Source organism: Etheostoma spectabile, chromosome 19, assembly GCF_008692095.1.
Source record: "Etheostoma spectabile isolate EspeVRDwgs_2016 chromosome 19, UIUC_Espe_1.0, whole genome shotgun sequence".
Lineage (NCBI taxonomy): Eukaryota > Metazoa > Chordata > Actinopteri > Perciformes > Percidae > Etheostoma > Etheostoma spectabile.
Genome location: NC_045751.1, coordinates 15,432,401 through 15,438,537, shown reverse-complemented (window position 1 = coordinate 15,438,537; position 6,137 = coordinate 15,432,401). Strand labels below are relative to the sequence as shown.

Genomic DNA, 6,137 nt, shown 5'->3' with positions numbered 1-6,137 from the left:
AGGGCTGTCAAACGATTCTGTTTTGGTCACACTTTACTTGAAGTTTTCTACATAACAGTGACATGACACTGTCATGAATGTGTCATCAAACATTATGAACAAGTCATAAACGGTTGTGACATGTTTTTTTAGTATGTGTCACTTGGTTTTGTCATGACAAGTTATGGTTACTGTTAAGATTAGGGTTAAGGTTAGGGTTTATGTGTCATGACAGTGTCATGTCACTTTTATGTAGAAAACTTCAAGTAAAGTTTTACCTCTTAATTCCTTCTTAATCGCGATTAATCGCTGAATTTCTATAGTTAATCACAATGAATTAAAATTCTATTATTTTGCATTCCAGAACGTTTTTTAAGTTCATATTAACAATGGAAACTTCTTACCAGAGTATCTTGATTGGGAATCAAATGAATGCAAAGAAAGTTACTTTATGAACTTGACTTTGAGATCTGCATTTGTTTATTATTTATTTACTTAGTATTAGAATTGTGTTGATGCTGTATTTCTCCGTCATGCCTGCAGCAGTAGGACATGTTATGAGGAAGTATGGCAGCTTGATGATAAGTACAGGTGCGGCAAAGGGTCAAAATGTTAGGCACGACGCAAAGCCGATAAAAATAATAAAATAATAAGTGGCAGCATGCAATTAATGCGATTTAAAAAAATGAATGCATTATGCTCGGCTTGGTTACTGTTAATAGCCCTAATATTTATACATTTGAAACTTCTCATCCACCACCGATATTCCTGTGAGTTAAATTAGCTTCATAATTATCTGCAGCCAGCCACTTAAACCACCAAGAACTAAGAGTGAAAGGAAATGCACCTGAAGAGGGAAGAGATAATGGAACAGCACTTCTGACAAATGGTGACTGGTTGACTACGTGATTAGAGCATCTGCTCTGCTCAAGAGTACTTGAAGCAAGCAAAACACTGTGGTCTAGATTTCAGCATGACTGAGCTTCAAGGGTAGTCCGGTGATTCTTCTGCATATGCGGGCACAGATTTGTTTTAGATGGAAGATTGAGGCTGGCACTCTTGTGTCCTTCACACCTCATGACTTACATCCAATCCCAATGTCCATTGCCAGTGCAAGAAGGTGAAGAAGGTAATATACAATGAGTACCAAGAGGAAGAATGAGGATGTAAGAGGATGTGAGGGTCAGGGTTGGGGGTGGGTCAACCTCTGGGACTGAAAAGTTCCTAAAACCTGCATTCAAATTTCCTGCATTCCATGGGTTGCAAAGAGAAGCCGGTTTCTATAGAAGAAAATAATACATTGATAGAAAAAATAAAACCACCTCTCACATGATTTTTTCCCTCACTAAACATTTACCTTATGGTTCATGGTCTCAATGGCTAGTTTCAGGTCTTCGTCAATACAGCATGATGTTCATTTTGTAAATGATGGTCCCATTTTAAAATTGACAATAAAGCGGGGGACGATAACGCACGCGGCCTGTTACCAGGAAAGAGGCTAAGCAATGCCATGGCCCTGTGTGCATTAAAATAGACCTAAACCTATTTTTGGTTGTTGTTAATGTTTCCGTCTCAAAACTTTGACCCTCTCACTGTGTTTTCAAGGTAATTAGGACAAATTTGGTCACCTAAAAATGTCTTGTTCAGTGTTCAGTAGCACTTTGCTAACCAAAAGCGAGCTAGCTACGACTAGTCTTAACTGGTAAGTTTGGGGAATGCCTGCAGAAAAAAAAAAATATATATATAAATATATATATATATATATATATATATATATATATATATACATACACAAAGGCTATTGGTTGTTTTGGTTGGGGTCCGGCTGGCCGTGAGTATTTGTTTTGTTCACTATTTTTCTTAGTTTTCTGTTGGCCTGCTCTGTTTTGTCCCTGCTGTGTTTTCTTTTTTCCTCACTCTCCCTCCTGCTGAAGCCAGCTGACCACACACACCTGAGTCTCATCCACAATCACTCCCTCCCGCACCTCACACCTGCCTGCCATCTTCAATCAACCACAGCACGTCTACCCCGGCTCTTCATCCACTCGTTGCTTGATTGTTGCTCCGGTAACCCTGGTGAAACTCTTACAAGCTCTCCTGAGCTCTTGAGTGTCCTAGCCTCCGTGTTTGATGTGATACTTACCTCTTTTGTTTTTTCCCCAGCAGTCTTTACCTCCACTCCTGTTTCCCCGTCTCCGGTTAGCTGGCTTCTCCTCTCAGTCCCCCTCCCACGGCGCCCTGCTACAACCTGTCTGTGTCTCCACTCCCAGCTCCAGTATCTCTTCCCCGGCTCCTCGCTCCTGGCTTTCCCAGAGAAACCACACCTTCGAGACTCCCCAACTCCCCCGTCTCTGCGTTCCCGTCCCTGGCGTCTGCTTCCCCACTTCCCCTCTCGCTCTGAACAATAAACCCATTTGAATTTTTGAGACTTGCGTTTGAGTCCTCCTGTTATTCCCGTCACGAGTGGCCCTTGAAGGCCAAGTAAATCTTACCTTCTACCCTCTCTGATGCCTTCTTTGACACCGTCCCTGAGTAGCCACATGGATGGATGGATTTGAACGTGTCTAAGCTTTTGACATTTCAGTGTAACAAGTAGTGGGGAAAATGTCCCCCAAACAGAACTGAGCAACAAAAACAAAAAAAGCAAGCTATTTGTGCTACGGCTCAGTGAATGGGCCACATTGTCCACTACCCCACTGGCTGGATAAAGAGTCACTGAAGTGGTCGTGTGGCAGAGGAGACGTTTTTCCAGATGAGGTGAAATAAATCCTTCTTATCCAGCACCCCCTCCTGCCAGCTAAGTCTAAATCCTCGCCATAATTCCAAAGTCAAAGAGAGTGAGCATGACACCAGCGTGCTGCTGTAGCAAGGGGAATGGATAGACAATGACTCTGGGCTTCATCCTGGCCTGCCAGCGTGCTCTGAGTGCCACACATCCACTCATTATAGAGTAAGCTGCTCGCCAGCACATGATCTGAGTCCTCTGGAAGAAACTGATAGTTTTTCTGAACTAGACCAAGCTGTGGATGTTATTTTGTGCAGGTCTAGATATGGCAAAGCAGAGGGCCATACAGCCAGTAAGCTGATCAGAGAGCTGAAACTGTTCAGATTGTTTGATTTTGTACAAGGCAGAGAAATGCAGTGGGGAGAAAGGGGAAAAACACCCCTGAGAGAAAGGAAGGTAAAATTGGAGTTGCACAAAATGTTTATATTCAGTGTAGCATAAAGCTCTGTGTTTGAATTAATATTGAATAGGTCTTCTGACTCTAGTGGGAACTCAGGCAAAGAAAACGGAGAGGTAGTCTGCATTACAGTTCCCAAACCTTATAAATACTGCACAACCCAAGCTCATAAACAGCCAAAACATGTAAAAATATATATAAGGTCAGATAACATCCCAAAGCAACAAAGAAGAAATTAGTCTGGAGCCCCAAAGTCTTAAAACTAATTTTAATTGATCAAAGCTTTATCTTTGTAACGTAAATCTAGTTTGTGATTGTTTTGTCAACAAGTCATCTTATTTGCACAAGATATCACGTTGTTGCTATTGGGTTGTAATTGAAAAGAGTTTTAATTGTCACGGATACAGGTTGTCAATTCTGATTGGTCGGTTGGTCAGGTGCGATGTTGTTTGTTGGTGACAGCAGTGTTACCTTACAGCCATTATAGCTTAACAACTTAAAGCAACAGTGCGCGACTATTTTTTGAACTTTTACATTCAAGCCATTGCCAAATGACTTGATACAAAGTCAATTAGGCCTGTCAGCTACGTAGAATGCTCTCTGTACAGGTGTGCAAAATGGCGACATTCACAGAGCAAAGCTCGAATGATGCGTTTTTACGTCATTGCTAAGAAAGGAAACCGCAACGTTCAGCTTTGGAGACAAAGAGAACACAATTACAAGATAATTACCTCTTCTAAAGAGTCCATCATGTCTGCTAATCCTCAGTGTCCGACTTGATTTGATGGGTTAATCGCTACTAGCAACTGTGGGGAGGAGCGGTGGGGGTGGTGCGCCTTCATGTGGACGTGCCAACAGTGTTTTTGTCATTACTTAGAATTCCTCATGGGGGCGACAGAAACTACGCACTACAGCTTTAAAATCACGATGTACGCGTCAGACCTGCCCTGTTTGGTCGTGTATCATGATGTAGCTGCTCTCTTGGGCCAATGGCTGGAGTTGAGCTCATTGATCCATGATCTGTCAGGAGACCATAACAAGGACAGAAGAGGTGCACATTAAAACATCAGTCAACGTAACATAATGTGTTTTCTTTAAATTTGTGGAAGCTTTTTTCACTCAAAGGTGAAACAACACAGACATGATGGGTTATAGTGAGTCTAGACATTAACTTCAACTGAAGTGGCACCAATGCAAAATTGTATTGAAGCGTGACTCTTCCTTGGTTTCTTGATTGCTCAGCCTACCTCCATTTGGTCAATAAATAACCAAACGGATCCTATCTGCTCGATTGTCTGTGTTTGGGTCCATTCCTTGTTGCATCGCACTCCCTACCTTGATAGCAATCACAATATTCAATGGGATCTTTGGAAGTGAGCACACGGCAACCACACTGAAAATGGAACCGCAAGTGGTGCCCTGCGATGCATTATTCATTCTGTCTCATTTTCATGACGTTATGCAAATTGATAAGCAATAATTCATACACATTACAACAAAGGGAGGCAGCCACTCAAAATGTGCAATCTCCCCCGTTAAACCAGACAACACAGCTTCTAACAGATGATAGGCTCTCCAGCACACAAAGATTTTCACAGTTAGAATTAAGAGAGAGCCCCTGCTGCTTCTGTGTCTCAAGCTAGAAATTAAGAGATCCAAGAGGCAATTTGTTTTTCATGTTGGGTTTGATTGTTACACGGTTTTGAAAAACAGTGTTTTCAGCCATTGCTCTTGTACATCTGTGAAGTGCTATAACCCTCGTTGCCAGACACAAGTTGTGAGCAGAGGTTTGGTTTCTGTACGGGCATGACGGTACAAAAACCTCTGTGGCAATAAGACTGGGACATGCAGTTCCAACATGTAACTTCCCCTAACATGGAAAGTATTAGTTTAGTTTTAATATTCATGTGCTGTGCACATTTACTAAAAGGCAATGGTCAGGAACAGGCTACACATCAAAATACAGGAAGAGGTAACAAGAAAGCAGGAACAGGGACAGAAGGCCAGATGCAAATGGTTTTGGGCAACATGAGAGAAGGGCTGGAATAAATAATGTGTGTGTGTTGTGTATGTGTGTGTGTGTGTGTGTGTGTGTATGTGGGGGGGGGGGGGGGGGGGGGGGGGGGGGGGGTGACTGGGAAATGAGCAGTCTGGATCAACAAGAACATTTCCAGGATGAAGCCTGACGTTTGCCGGATGTCAGGCTTTTTGCCCCTCACCTTTTTGAGACCGATTGGTGGGATTACACACAGCAATACACTAGTAAGAGCAAATTATGTTTAACCATGTACCCAGCTAATTTAAACATCTCATGTGAATGTATTATGTAAATAATTAACTTCATTAATATTGTATTTGGCGTTTTCTTTTGTGGGGTGCACATGCTCCACTAAAACAAGTTGCTTCCCAGGTTTGGGACAACGTGAGAGATGAGATGGGCTGGAAGAGCCACCGTTGCTGCGCCTGGAGCTTAGCACCACCCCAAACGATTGGGACCCACACAACCCACAGCGCTGTTTTCTCCTATCCTGGAATATACAGTATGTGTGGTGTAGCCAGACCTTACTCACAGCGCCGTGGTCTGGAATGCAAGACTAGGGAATAAGTACAGGTGAGCAGGTGGATGTGGGAGTCAGGTGACAAGGACCAGTGGATAAACCCAAGGGCATCTGCTGGATGGATTGATAACGGCAAGTCTTGAGAATTTCTTGGTAATGCGTCGGCCTGTGGGCAGTAAGAAGTGGCTGGAGAAAGGGAAAGGGCCAGAGTGTGTGAGCCGGATGTCCTTTTTGGCCGGATGTCCATTACCTTCAACTTTCTCTGTGTTGGAATTCTAAATTCTGGTCGATTTATGAGGACTGTGGTTAACTGCTCCTTAGTCTATGTCCTTGATGAAATTCCACCGAATGCATGTGTTTTCCGCTTTCTTTTTGGGGGAATTTTAAACTCTGGTGGATTTATGAGGACTATGGTTGA

The 6,137-nt window shown here is 42.9% G+C and overlaps 1 long non-coding RNA gene across 1 annotated transcript in view; it reads right to left on the bottom strand.

Moving 5' to 3' along the window:
* Positions 1-273: 273 nt before the first annotated feature.
* LOC116707251 (uncharacterized) overlaps positions 274-6,137 on the bottom strand; it is an 8,325-nt gene continuing 2,461 nt past the window's right edge. Inside the window, exons 2-3 of the long non-coding RNA XR_004336448.1 lie at positions 5,468-5,469; positions 274-449 (exon numbers count right to left, since the gene is read on the bottom strand). This is a non-coding gene — a long non-coding RNA (uncharacterized LOC116707251). The remainder of the gene's footprint in view (positions 450-5,467; positions 5,470-6,137) is intronic.